The sequence below is a fragment of the Myxine glutinosa genome, chromosome 10 (genome assembly GCF_964187855.1).
Source record: "Myxine glutinosa chromosome 10, kmMyxGlut1.1, whole genome shotgun sequence".
Classification (NCBI taxonomy): Eukaryota; Metazoa; Chordata; class Myxini; order Myxiniformes; family Myxinidae; genus Myxine; species Myxine glutinosa.
In genome coordinates this window covers 3,320,270-3,335,247 of record NC_136270.1, presented here as the reverse complement: position 1 = coordinate 3,335,247, position 14,978 = coordinate 3,320,270, and the positions used below count along the sequence as shown (strand labels likewise).

Sequence of the window (14,978 nt, the reverse complement as noted above, 5' to 3'; positions counted from 1 at the left end):
TTATACCTCTCCCACCCCCCCCCCCCTTCCCATGCCTCCCCCCCAAAGCCCTCTCCCTCCCACAGTTCTCTCGATGTCTCCATGTCTCTCGGTCCCTGCTCTCAAATGTTGTGTTTGTGTCCTTCCCCCTCTCTCCCCATCTTGTCTACCGCTCCCGATGTTATTTGTTTTGTGTGTCTGTTTGTCTTTCTGTGTGATTAATGTTCGCTCTTTCACGAGCCTCGATCTTGTATACAAAAAAAAAAAAGAAAAGAAAAAAAAAGATCATTGGAATCAATGATTTTCCGAAGATTTTCCGAAAATTAAGACCCAAAACAGATCATTGGAATCATTGGAATCTTCCGAAGAAGGAATCAATGATTTTCAGAATCATTGGAATCTCCCGCGATGAAGCTAACTCCGAGGGCCTTTCACTCACTCACCGCAGGCAGGTTGGTGGTCTTTCTGTCTTCTACCGAATCCTCTCCGGCCTTGCTCCCCCAGCTCTCTCTGGGCTGTCCCCCAAATATTCCTACAGGTCACACAAGATCTGCCAGTAATCCTCTTATGGTTAAACTGCCAAAATCAAGACTCTCCGCTCACCTTTACTCTTTCATTCCTCTTTTCTCCCGCCTCTGGAACAAACTCCCTCGCTCTCTTAAATACCACTCCTCCCTCCAGGTCTTTAAAACAGCTGTTCACCACCATCTCTTATCTTCCTCCATCCAAAACCTTGATCTTTTCTACCCCCGCTAATTCACCCCAGATCCACCTTTTTGAAATTCCAACTTCTTTCCTGGAAGTCCTTGCAGTGTCCATGTGTTTTATACCTCTCCCACCTCCCCCCAAGCCCTCTCCCTCCCACAGATCTCCTGATGTCCCTGCTCTCAAATGTTGTGTTTGTGTCCTTCCCCCTCTCTTCCCATCTTGTCTACCGCTCCCCTTATTCTATGTTTTACGTGTCGGTTTGATTTTTTTGTGCGATTAATGTTAGCTCTTTCACGAGCCTCAATCTTGTGCACACAAAAAAAAAAACAAGCAAAGATACATTCAAAGTACACCGCCCCCATGCCAAATAATTAAATATCCTCCAGCGCGGCATTGCCGGGGCGCCTCTGGCGCCCGGCAATACCGCCGTGCAGCTCATAGAGACTGTATTTGGAGGAAGAGGTGCGCAATAATTGATTGATTAATTGCATAATTAAAATCAAGAAAAGATTATCATAAAATATTTTCTTAATCAATTGGCTAATAGCACAACTAAACCACTAGTGCTTCATCCAAAAATGTATCTTTTAGAAATTTAATTAAATAAGGCATTAATTAAAAAAATTAAATAATTAATTGATTAATCAATAAATAAAATGAATCGATTAAATGATTAATCAATAAATCAAAAATATCCTTTGTAGCCACATCACTTGGTCACTGGCATGTCCAAATATTAGCTTCCTAGCTCAAAAGGTGCCTGTGATAGTGCCCAGATGAGAAAGAAAATAAATAAATAATTAATAATGAAAATAAGTAAATAATAATCATAAAAAAATGAAATAACAAGTACAAATACATTCAAAGTACACCGCCCCCATGCCAAATAATTAAATATCCTATAGCGCGGCATTGCCGGGGCGCCCCTGGCGCCCGGCAATACCGCAGTGCAACTCATAGAGACTGCATTGGGAGAGAGAGGTGTACAATAACTGATTGATTAATTGTATAATTAAAATCAATAAAATATTATCACAAAATATTTTCTTATTCAATTGGCTAATAGCATAACTAAACCACGAGTGCTTCATCCGAAGATGTATCTTTTAGAAATTTAGTTAAGTCATTAATAAAAAAATAATTAATTAATTGATTAATCAATGAATAATTAATAGATTAAATGATTAATCAATAAATCAAAAATATCCTTGATAGCCACATCACTTGGTCACTGTCATGTCCAAATATTAGCTTCCCAGCTCAAAAGGTGCCTGAGATATTGGCCAAATGAGAAAGAAAATAAATAAATGATTAATAATGAAAATAAATAAATAATAATCATGAAAAAATTAAATTATTAATCAATTCGGTCACAGAACACATACACCACCACCATTTCATCAGAATCTGTAACTGAAAAAGATTTTTTTTTTTAGTAATTAATCGAATAATTAAATAATTAATCGATTAATTGATTAATTGATTAATCAATAAATCAAAAATATCCTTGATAGCCACATCACTTGGTCACTCATGTCCAAATATTAGCTTCCCAGCTCAAAAGGTGCCTGAGATATTGGCCAAATGAGAAAGAAAAAAATAAATGATTAATAATGAAAATAAATAAATAATAATCATAAAAAATTAAATTATTAATCAATTCGGTCAGAGAACACATAAACCACCACCATTTCATCAGAATGTGTAACTTAAAAATAAAAAAAATTTGAGTCATTAATCGAATAATTAAATAATTAATCGATTAATTGATTAATTAATAAATCAAAAATAGCCTTTGCAGCCAAATCACCTGGTCATTGGCATGTCCAAATATCAGCTTCCTAACTCAAAAGGTGCCTGAGTTAATGGTCAGAAGAGAAAGGAAATTTGATTAATTAAATAAGTACTTAATTAATCGCTAATAATTAAATAACTCCTCAATTAATTGATTATTCAAAAAACAAAAAATAGCGTTTTTGACAAAGGACGCGCACTACTGTGCCAAAATTTCAGCTTCCTAGCTCAAAGGATGGCTGAGATATCGCCCGGACAACCAAGAAAACAAGAAAGAAAACAAACAAACAACCAGAGTGAAAACTGAGTACTCTCTTTCAGCGTGCGTCACTGCCGAGCCCCCTTTGGTGCCCGGCAATGACGATTTGCAATGCCTGGATATGGCATAGGAAAGGAGCGGTGTACAAAAATAGCCTTTGCAGCCAAATCACCTGGTCATTGGAATGTCCAAATATCAGCTTCCTAACTCAAAAGGTGCCTGAGTTAATGGTCAGAAGAGAAAGGAAATTTGATTAATTAAATAAGTACTTAATTAATCGCTAATAATTAAATAACTCCTCAATTAATTGATTAATCAAAAAACAAAAAATACTGTTTTTGAAAAAGGACTTGCTCACTATTATGCCGAAATTTCAGCTTCCTTGCTCAAAGGATGGCTGAGATATCGCCTGGACAACCAAGAAAGAAAGCAAGAAAGCAAGAAAGCAATAAAGCAAGAAAACAAACAACCAGAGTGAAAACTGAGTACTCCCTTTCAGCGTGCGTCATTGCCGAGCCCCCTTCAGTGTCCGGCAATGACATTATGCAGCACCTGGGGATGGCATAGGAAAGGTGCTGTGTACAATTAATCAATTCGCTAATATAACACATAAACCACCACCATTTCATCAGAATCTGTAACTTAAAAAAAAGAAAAAAAATGTAGTCATCAATCGAATAATTAAATAATTAATCGATTAATTGATTAATCAATAAATAAACAAGTACAGCTACATTCAAAGTACACCACCCCCATGCCAAATAATTAAATATCCTACAGCGCGGCATTGCCGGAGCGCCTCAGGCGCCCGGCAATACCGCAGTGCAGCTCATTGAGGCTGCATTGGGAGGGAGAGGTGCACACTAATTGATTGATTAATCATATAATTAAAATCAATAAAAGATTATCACAAAATATTTTCTTAATCAATTGGCTAATAGCATAACTAAACCACAAGTGCTAACTAAACCACATGTATCTTTTAGAAATTTAATTAAATAAGTCATTAAGAAAAAATTAAATAAACAATTGATTAATCAATAAATAATTAATCGATTAATCAATAAATAATTAATCGATTAAATGATTAATCAATAAATCAAAAATATCCTTGATAGCCACATCACTTGGTCACTGTCATGTCCAAATATTAGCTTCCCAGCTCAAAACATGCCTGAGATATTGGCCAAATGAGAAAGAAAATAAATAAATGATTAATAATGAAAATAAATAAATAATAATCATTAAAAAATTAAATTATTAGTCAATTCGGTCACAGAACACATAAACCACCACCATTTCATCAGAATCTGTAACTGTAAAAAAAAGGTTTTTTTTAGCAATTAATCGAATAATTAAATAATTAATCGATTAATTGATTAATTGATTAATTAATAAATCAAAAATAGCCTTTGCAACCAAATCACCGGGTCATTGACACGTCCAAATATCAGCTTCCTAATTCAAGAGGTGCCGAAGTTAATGGTCAGAAGAGAGAAAATTTGATTAATTAAATAAGTACTTAATTAATCGCTAATAATTAAATAACTCCTCAATTAATTGATTAATCAAAAAAAAAAATACCGTTTTTGACAAAGGACTTGCTCACTATTGTGCCGAAATTTCAGCTTCCTAGCTCAAACGATTGCTGATATATCGCCCGGACAAACAAACAAGAAAGAAAACAAACAAACAAACAACCAGAGTGAAAACTGAGTACTCCCTTTCAGCGTGCGTCACTACCGAGCCCCCTTCGGTGCCCGGCAATGACGTTTTGCAATGCCTGGAGATGGCATAGGAAAGGAGCGGTGTACAAAAAACAAACAAGAAAACAAGAAAACAACCAGAGTGAAAACAGTACTCCCTTTCAGCGTGCGTCACTGCCGAGCCCCCTTCGGTGCCCGGCAATGACGATTTGCAATGCCTGGAGATGGCATTACATAGGAAAGGTGCGGTGTACAAAAATAGCCTTTGCAGCCAAATCACCTGGTCATTGGCATGTCCAAATATCAGCTTCCTAACTCAAAAGGTGCCTGAGTTAATGGTCAGAAGAGAAAGTAAATTTAATTACTTAAATAAGTACTTAATTAATCGCTAATAATTAAATAACAATTAATTGATTAATCAAAAAACAAAAAATACAGTTTTTGAAAAAGTACGTGCTCACTATTGTGCCGAAATTTCAGCTTCCTCGCTCAAAAGATGGCTGAGATATCGCCCGGACAACCAAGGAAAAAAACAAACAAGAAAGAAAGCAAGAAAGAAAACAACCAGAGTGAAAACTGAGTACTCCCTTTCAACGTGCATCACTGCCGAGCCCCATTCGGTGCCCAGCAATGACGTTATGCAGCGCCTGGAGATGACATCGGAAAGGTGCGGTGTACAAAAAAGAAAAAGAAATCTGCCCACTATACAATCCCGAGCAACATGCAAGATCTGCTCAAGGGAAGTGCAGCTTCGAGCTTGCATTTCCTCATTATCAAAGATTTTCATCAAAAGTCCGCATTAAACAAACCATGAGCAAATGTATGGGTGAACAAAGACGATGCAAATTCAAAATTTCTGAACTCTTCTATTTACACTACTCTAGTTATTGCCCTGACAAAGTGCTACAGGTAGTTTGTTTGGAGATAATTGGAAGCGACACGATGACACGCTTTCGTATGCACCTAAAATCTGTAAAGCACCTTTTCTTCAAACATATAAGAAACATTTATTAATATTATTTCATATGCACCATGTGGCTGCGAGTTGCATCATCACTGGGAGCATGAATGCACCGCTGATGCAGTGCCCCCCGTTTCCAGTAAGCTGCAACTCATTTTGCCAACCTCAGAAGGATGACAAGCTGATCAACCCAGCGGTGTTTTTTAACGGCCTAACAGGGGCTCAAACTCGAGACCACAAGACCATAAGCCGGCCACCTAAACCGTTATGCCCAAACCAGGCTTTATGATTTAATGTATCAACGATATTCCAAGGAGTAAACAGAACTGTGCACCATTTAAAATTCAGTAAATTGTTGAGTACTTTACATCGAGGCTGAGCTTAGGTCTTCTTTATGATTAGCCAAATGCATACATGTCATGTCACATGCTTCCTAGTCAATCACATTTTTTTAATTTTTTTTTTGTATACAAGATCGAGGCTCGTGAAAGAGCGAACATTAATCACACAGAAAGACAAACCGACACATAAAACATATAACATCGGGAGCGGTAGACAAGATGGGGAGAGAGGGGGAAGGACACAAACACAACATTTGAGAGCAGGGACCGAGAGACATGGAGACATCGAGAGATCTGAGAGAGGGCGAGGGCTTTGGGGGGGGGGGGCATGGGAAGGGGGCGGTGGGAGAGGTATAAAACATATGGACACTGCCAGGACTTCCAGGAAAGAAGTTGGAATTTCAAACAAGGTGGATCTGGGGTGAATTAGCGGGGGTAGAAAAGATCAAGGTTTTGGATGGGGGAAGATAAGAGATGGTGGTGAACAGCTGTTTTAAAGACCTGGAGGGAGGAGTGGGATTGAAGGGAGTGAGGGAGTTTGTTCCAGAGGTGGGAGAAAAGAGGAATTAAAGAGTGAAGGTGAGCAGAGAGCCGAGATTTCGGCAGTTTAACCATCAGAGGGTTGCTGGCAGATCTTGTGCGACCTGTAGGAATATTTGGGGGACAGAGCACAGAGAGAGCTGGGGGTGCAAGGCCGGAGAGGAGTCGGTAGAAGACAGAAAGACCACCTACCTGCCTGCGGTGAGTGAGTGAAAGGCCCTCAGAGATAGCTTCATCGCGGGAGATTCCAATAATTCTGAAAGCTTTGGTTTCAACAGCGTGAAGCCGAGCTAGGTGTGAGGCAGGAGCACCGGCCCATAGGGGAGAACAGTATTCCATTGAGCTGCGGATGAAAGCCTTGTATGTGGTGAGGAGCTCAGGTGTGCCGAGGAAGGACTTCGCATGACGGAGGATGCCCAGTCGGCGACTGGCTTTGGAGGCCAGCTTGGAAATGTGGTTTTCCCAAGAAAGATCATGGCAGATAGTGAGACCCAAAAGCTTGAGCGACAGAACTTCTTGGAGAGGATTGTTGAGAAAGTAGATAGGAGGGTTGTCCAGTCGATCTTTTCGGAGAGACATAGTAAGTGTGAGATTTGTCAGGATTGAAAGACATGTTCCACTTGTTTGACCAGTCTGTGATTTTGTCCAAGTCTTCAGAGAGTGAGGAGGCTGCAGACTGCCGATCTGAGGGAAGAGGAATGGAGCGGCAGAGAGTGGAGTCATCAGCAAAGAGATAGAGAGGATTTTCAAGAGAGTCAGAGAGATCATTGATGAAGACTAGAAAAAGCACGGGGCCCAGAACACTGCCTTGGGGAACTCCAGCCTGAACAGGAAGAGGAGATGAGAGAAACCCATTCAGGGCCACACGTTGACGACGACTAGAGAGGAAGTCCGCCAGCCATGCGTGGAGATTTCCATGGATACCAAAGGAGGAGAGTTTGGTGAGCAGAGCGGGGTGCCAGACCGTGTCGAAGGCACGTGATATGTCGAGGGAGACAGCTCTAATTTCCTGTTTGGCATTGAGGACCTCCATCCATTGTTGAGACAGCAGAAGCAGCATGTCCAGAGTAGAGTGACCTGGTCTGAAACCAAATTGATGATCAGAGATCAAGCCATTGGAGAAGAGGAAAGATTTCATATCCGAAGCAATGATGGATTCCATGACTTTGCTGATAATTGGGAGAAGGCTGATTGGTCTGTAGTTGCTAGGATCTGTTTTTGCACCTTTTTTGTGCATAGCGGTGATGTTGGCTGATTTCCAAGCAGATGGCAGTTGACCTTGAGCAAAAGAGAGGGTGAAGAGAACAGAGAGAGGGTGAGATAGAGCGGCAGAGCAGGATTTTAGGACCCGTGGGCTGATGCCGTCGGGTCCAGTTGCAGAATCAGAGTCGAGGGTTGACAGAAACTTTTCCACCTTGTCAGGAGGAAAGGACACGGAGTCCAGGAGCAGCAGGGTACGACTGGGTATGGTGGGTACAGAGAGGAATGGGTTTGGGACACAAGATTTAGAGGCAAACACAGAGTTGAGGCATTCAGCTTTTTCACGTGCGGAGTCAGCTGTGTAGCCGTTTGAGGTAAGGGAGGGGATGGAGGGGGAACAAACACCAGAAATGGATTTGACCAGACGCCACCAGGATTTGGAAGAGGGAGACGGATAAGAGAGTTCGGTCTTGAGAACGGAGAGATATTGTTTCCTGGCTCTCCTGAGGGTGGACACACACTTGTTTCGGGCTTTGTGAAAGGAAATGAGATTTCCTTCTGTTGGATTTGCTTTCCAGGAGACGAAGGCAAGTTGTTTCTGGGCAACAGCCTCACCACAAGATTCCGTGTACCATAGACGGGAGGATAGGTATGACAACTGAAGACGAGATGGGATAAATCTGTGCATGAGAGAGAGCAATTTACTTTGGAAGAATTCCCAGGATGAGTTGATGTCAGAGGTGGTAGAGATGGGAGACCAGTTGTTACATATTTATGTGAATGTATGTGAATTACCATTCAGGTCTTTGCTTATCCGTGTGTAGTATATTAAGTTGTTGTGTAGTTGTTGTGGTTGGAGGGTCAGGAGCCCTTCTGAGGGAGTGGCCAGAAACGGAAGTGACCGGAAACGGAAGAGGAAAAAACACGAGGAAAAAAGGACGAGTATTATTCTTCCTCGCCCCGCTCCGACAAAAGGTGGGATCGACCTTGCGCTGCGTGAAACAGCGGCGTTCCGAAGCCTGTCTGGCGAGAGGAATTACCGGAACGTGTACCGGCCCGGTGGAGACGTCAAGTTGACGTGGGGCCGTGCATCGAACCCGCATCTGGCCTCGTTCGCGGCACCGTCCAAACAGACGCGTGCGGGTCGCACGTTGGGGCCTAACGCGCCTTGCAAGCGGCGTGGGGTTTGGCTTGCTCTACCGTATCCGCTTTGCGTGGCCACGAGGGGCTGCAGCCTCGGTGCCTGGTACGATACCTGCCCGGTGGAAAAACGTCCACCCGGGGTTCGTTCTACCGCCCGAGTGCGGTGACGGCGACCATCATCTTGGTCAGGAGGGGCCCAGAGACATTGTGCGGGACCGAGACCAAAAGGGTGTCGTGAGTACTCACCGGGACACACGTATATAAGATGGCCATCTTACTCATAGGAAAGTGCTTGTGAATTGGGAATTGTTGATGGTTGTATATGGTTGATTGCTCGGGGAAAATCTCCGTGGTTGTGTCATTGCAATTGTATGGTCATTCCCATTGAAATATATCCTTGAACGTGAGTTGTCTCCTGGGGTGAAATTCATATGGATTGCGTGGCGAAAGCGCATATTTAATACAGCTTTCTGGCGAAGTTCCTCTCATGGTCCGGGGGTCACCGAGACCAGGTATTCACCGAGGGGACCACGTAACAGAATTGGGGGCTCGTCCAAATTACGATTTGCGGTTTCGCAATTGGGTCTACGTCCGGGATTTAAAATTGTATAAAATAATAAAATAATAATTTTTTATTAATTAAAAATTATTAAGTAATTATTAATTGGTAATTTTTTTTTTTGAGAAATTGGGGTAAAGTCTTGGGTGAAGGTTAACAGGTGTTAACGATAGGCACCATGGCGTTTGTGGCACAGAACTTTGGGGTAACCCCGAGTGAGGCACAGTTCCGAGCGTTGCTAAAGTCGGACCTCTTGAAATTGGCCAAACATTTTAACTTGGAGGTCCGAACTAATTTGAGGAAGGCAGAATTGCAGGCCACGGTGATACAATCTCTGGTGGGATTAGGAACATGGGACGAGTTAGCCTGGGAGTGGCTACCCGAAGAACCAGAAGACGTTGAGCTCCGGAAACTGGAGTTGCAATTACGGAGCCAGGAACGGATTAAAGAAGAAGAAAGGAAAGCAGAAGAGAGGAGGGAAGAGAAACAAGCGGAGGAAAGGAGAGTGGAACGAGAACTCCAGGAAAGGTTAAAAGAAGAAGAAAGGAAAGCAGAAGCGAGGAGAGAAGAGAAACAAGCAGAGGAAAGGAGAGTGGAACGAGAACTCCAGGAAAGGTTAGAAGACAAAAAAGCAGAGGAAAGGAGAGTGGAACGAGAACTCCAGGAAAGGTTGGAAGAGAAAACAGCACAAGAAAGAACCGAGGAAAGGAGAGTGGAAAGAGAACTCCAGGAAAGAAGAGAAAAGGAACAAGCAGAGGAAAGGAGAGCTGCAAGGGACCTCGAAGCAGAGGAGAGAAAAGCGGAAAGGGAATTAAAGGAACGTGACATGGAGCTTCAGCAAGAAATCAAATTCAAGGAGCTGGAGTTAATGAGAGAACGGGGAGAGGCACCACCCTTGCTGACGGGGTCGACACCTAACCAGAAAACCTGGGATGTGGGCAGACATGTGAGGCTGGTTCCACCGTTCAGTGAAAAAGAAGTCGCGAAATTTTTTCCACACTTTGAGAAAGTGGCTCGACAATTAAACTGGCCGGAGGAGGCCTGGACCATACTCGTGCAAAGTGTGCTGGTGGGGAAAGCTCAGGAAATTTATTCGGCGCTACCAATGGACCAATGTGCAGATTATGAGGTACTGAAGAAGCACATCCTCAAGGCCTATGAGTTGGTTCCGGAAGCTTACAGGCAAAAATTCAGGAATGCCAGGAAGAGGGAGAGTGAGACCCATGTGGAGTTTGCCAGAGTGAAAGAAAACATGTTTGATCGGTGGTGTGAGTCAAAAGGAGTCGGGAAAGACTTCGAGACATTGCGGGACTTGATCCTGGTGGAGGAATTCCAGCAGTGTGTCCACGAGGACATCAAAGTGTACCTGCAGGAAAAGAAGGTACCAAAGTTGTGGGACGCAGCCACCATGGCAGATGATTATGCCTTAACCCACCGAATAGGGGTCCACGAACCTAACTCCTCGCCTAGATCTCCGCAGGGGAGGTGGGGAACAGCAGGTGCGGAGAACGACCATACATGGCGGCGGCCTCGAGATGATTATGGGGACAACTATGATACCCCACCGGTTCGAAATCAGAGGGATGCGGGCCCAAGACAAACTTATAGTTCGGGGGGCCCGAGGCAGACCCCGAGTTTTTCCTCCGGGCCTACTTGCGCGTTTTGCAAGAAACCTGGACACTTGATGTCCAGTTGTTACCTCATGAAAAGGGACAACCCAGAGCGGAGTCCGACTATTACAACTCCGAATGCGATGGCTAGCGTAAGAAATCGCCATCAAAAGGGTTACCAACCATTTATTTCAGAGGGGTTTGTGCTGGATGGAGCCTCGACTAACCGGAGACCGGTTAGGATATTGAGGGACACAGGGGCCCATCAATCTTTAATGCTTGAAGGCATTTTGCCATGGTCCGAGGAGACGGCAACGGGGGATAGTGTTCGTTTACAGGGGATCGGGGGCGGTGTTAGTGCTCCCCTTCAGGTCATCCAGTTGGAGTCCGATTTGGTGTCAGGACCGGTCACCGTCGGTTTACAAGCCACGCTTCCTGTAGAGGGTGTATCTGTGGTTATCGGGAATGATTTGGCCGGGGGTCAAGTTTATGGTAACCTGAGGGTTGGTAAAGAGCCCAGCAGGGAAAATAACACCACACCAGCTCGGGATGGCGACCAAAGTGCCAAGTTATTTGTAGGGGGACTGAACTTCAAAACAGAGGAAGAAGTTCTGACCTCTGTCTTCAACAGATATGGGCCGCTGGTGGAAGTGCGGTTGGTAAGAGACTGGGAAACGCAACAGTCAAGAGGGTTCGGCTTTGTCACGTTTGCCAGCACAAAAGACGCCAGAGAGGCAGAGAAGAATTGGAATGGCAAGGATTTGGAGGGTCGGACCATAACAGTAGGGAAGGCATTTCGTAGGCGTCGAGAGGTCTACAGGAGAGGACAACTGGGCGGTAGTTTTGGTAGTGGCCGAGAAGGAGACCGCTATTCATGGGACTACAGGGACCAGTGGTCCCACCCTAATTATTAGGGAAGTTCTGAGAAGTTGAAGCACTGAAGGCGGCGGAGCCGCCGAGCCAAGATTCCTACACGAATTAACCGTGAACGCCGTTCCTAAAGGCGTCCATGTAGTGAACTTTCATGCACGGACTAACCGTGAACTCCACGTTCCTCAAGGCGCCCATGTAGAGAACTTTCCTGCACGGACTAACCGTGAACTCCGCGTTCCTAAAGGCATCCATGTAGTGAATACTCGGCTTGGCCTCCCGGAAAAAGTGCTATCGAGTTGCTTAACTTTGGATCTTTGATCAACCCCTTAACCTTCATTCCCAAGAAACTGACGGTCAAAGTCAGAGGGTCATGAGATGGAGTTTGATTTGGCAGGGACAATGTCGTTGTTGGTACTTAGTCCAGAGGGAGTAATCTGGAGGGGTTGTGGTGAAATTTTGGTTGCTTTATTTTTAAGTGATAACTGTGCCCGGGGGGAACGGATAATGTGGGGGGGGTTGAGTTATCTGGTTTGTTTCTCCAAATTGGCCGGCAAAGAAAGTTTTCGCTGGGTTCAAACTTTCTTTCTTGAAGGGGGGGAGTGTTACATATTTATGTGAATGTATGTGAATTACCATTCAGGTCTTTGCTTATCCGTGTGTAGTATATTAAGTTGTTGTGTAGTTGTTGTGGTTGGAGGGTCAGGAGCCCTTCTGAGGGAGTGGCCGGAAACGGAAGTGACCGGAAACGGAAGAGGAAAAGACACGAGGAAAAAAGGACGAGTATTATTCTTCCTCGCCCCGCTCCGACAAAAGGTGGGATCGACCTTGCGCTGCGTGAAACAGCGGCGTTCCGAAGCCTGTCTGGCGAGAGGAATTACCGGAACGTGTACCGGCCCGGTGGAGACGTCAAGTTGACGTGGGGCCGTGCATCGAACCCGCGTCTGGCCTCGTTCGCGGCACCGTCCAAACAGACGCATGCGGGTCGCACGTTGGGGCCTAACGCGCCTTGCAAGCGGCGTGGGGTTTGGCTTGCTCTACCGTATCCGCTTCGCGTGGCCACGAGGGGCTGCAGCCTCGGTGCCTGGTACGATACCTGCCCGGTGGAAAAACGTCCACCCGGGGTTCGTTCTACCGCCCGAGTGCGGTGACGGCGACCATCATCTTGGTCAGGAGGGGCCCAGAGACATTGTGCGGGACCGAGACCAAAAGGGTGTCGTGAGTACTCACCGGGACACACGTATATAAGATGGCCATCTTACTCATAGGAAAGTGCTTGTGAATTGGGAATTGTTGATGGTTGTATATGGTTGATTGCTCGGGGAAAATCTCCGTGGTTGTGTCATTGCAATTGTATGGTCATTCCCATTGAAATATATCCTTGAACGTCAGTTGTCTCCTGGGGTGAAATTCATATGGATTGCGTGGCGAAAGCGCATATTTAATACAGCTTTCTGGCGAAGTTCCTCTCACGGTCCGGGGGTCACCGAGACCAGGTATTCACCGAGGGGACCACGTAACACCAGTCCAGATGATTGATGGCTGCTTGAAGACCGTGCCAGTTGGCCTAAGTGAAATGCCAGACTCGTCGACGCTGAGCAGGCTCCCTGAGGATGGTCAGAGAGATGTCCACTCTTACAAGGACATGATCAGATGATCCGATTGGAGCAGAAGAAGAGCAGCAGACATTTTCAGGGAAGTTAGTCATAACCAAGTCCAGAAGAGAAGATGTTCCGTTGACTGAGATCCGGGTCGGGAAATTGACAGATTGTGTCAGTCCCAGTGAGTCGCAGAAGTCCTTTGCTGAGGAGCCATGGCTAGTGAGAGAGGTACCCACACCCAGCCAACTGGCATGATGACAGTTGAAATCACCACATATGAGGAAGAGAGAGTTGGGATGAGTAGATAGAAGTTGGTCCATATTATCAGACAGCGAGATGTAGATGGAGTCATCACTGTTTGGTGGACGGTACAACACACATATGAACAAGAGGTGGGAGCGAAGGGGAAGCCGTAGCCAGAGGTATTCCTGGGGGTGAGGTGGGGAGAGAGCAGTGCAGGGCGAGTGAGGAAGAGAGTTTTTGATAAAGATAGCAACCCCACCTCCAGGACGAGGCTCAGGTCTATCATACCGGAGGAGGGAGTAGCCCGGGAGAGATACTAAGGAATCAGAGACATCATAAAGGAGGAAAGTTTCTGTCAAGCAGATCACGTCTGGTTTGACAGAAGCAACCTGTATGGAGAGATCAGTTAAGTTTGAACGAAGGCCCCGGATGTTTGAGGTCCATACCGTTAATGAAGAGGAAGGGGGAGCATCAGATACAGAACAGGGGGGAGGAGGGGTAGGGTAAGATGTGGAAGAGGTGGAAGAGGTAGGGAGAGCTGTTGAAGGTGTGTCAGAGATTTCAGAATAGCTCGGAGAAAGGGAAGGATGGGGCGGACAAAAGGTTTGATGGTGATTGGGTGAGGCACAATGAGGTGTTATTTGAGGAGGGGGAAGAGCGAGGCAGAAGGTTGGGGGAGCTGGAGGTGAGAGTTGGAAGGGGGAAGAAGCGGGGAGGACGCTTTGAGGAGGGGGAGTGAGAGGGGGGAAATTGAGAAGCAATGAGGGTGGGGAGATTTGAAGGGGAGGGGTGAGGGGGGAGTTTGGGAGGGAAGGGACAAGGGGAGGGATTTGAAAGGGATGGGATATGGGGGAGATTTGGAGGGGAGGGGTGAGGGAGGAGTCTAGGAGGGGAGGGGTGAGGGGGCGTCTTGGCGGGGAGGGGTGAGGGGGTAGTTTAGGAGGGAGGGGGCAAGGGGGGAGATTTGAAAGGGATGGGTGATGGGGAAGATTTGGAGGGGAGGGGTGATGGGGAAGATTTGGAGGGGAGGGGTTATGGGGAAGATTTGGAGGGGAGGGGTGAGATTGGATTTTAGAAAGTGTACGATTTATGGGAAACGAACATTTATTGCAAAATGAGTTTCTTGTGACCTTCGAGTTAAAAATACGTTTAAATACGCTGGATGGAGGATGGAGTGCAGGAGAGTTTAGGGAATGTAGAAAAAAGGCACTATAGGAGATGGATATTTTTTTGGGGATGAATTGATTTGGTGAGCAAGTCGAAAGCAGCCTTTTAAAGAAGAAGAAGAAAAAGGTGTTATAAAATATGACGGAATACATAACTTGAGGGGAAAGTGTAAACATTGAAGGTTAATAACAGTGAAAACTATCTGGGGAAATGGGGGAGAAACACGTGGTCGAAGAACGAACGAACGAATAAGAATGAATAAACGAATGAGAACAGAGAAGGAAATGTTTTTTTGTT

General features: G+C 45.0%; 2 protein-coding genes across 19 annotated transcripts in view; both read right to left on the bottom strand.

The window, feature by feature from the left end:
- The window catches only part of LOC137434292 (trafficking kinesin-binding protein 1), a 1,208,017-nt gene that overhangs the window by 310,975 nt on the left and 882,064 nt on the right, over positions 1–14,978 (bottom strand). The window lies entirely within an intron of this gene.
- Positions 1–14,978, bottom strand: part of LOC137434291 (catenin beta-1) — a 193,715-nt gene that overhangs the window by 128,844 nt on the left and 49,893 nt on the right. For 2 of the 18 annotated variants that reach the window (XM_078785247.1, XM_078785252.1), the window contains exon 1: positions 3,211–3,287. The exons of the other annotated variants lie outside the window; for them this stretch is intronic. The gene's annotated coding sequence lies outside the window, so the exon portion shown is untranslated. Of the gene's footprint in view, positions 1–3,210; positions 3,288–14,978 lie in introns of those variants that run through there. 18 annotated transcript variants of the gene reach the window in all.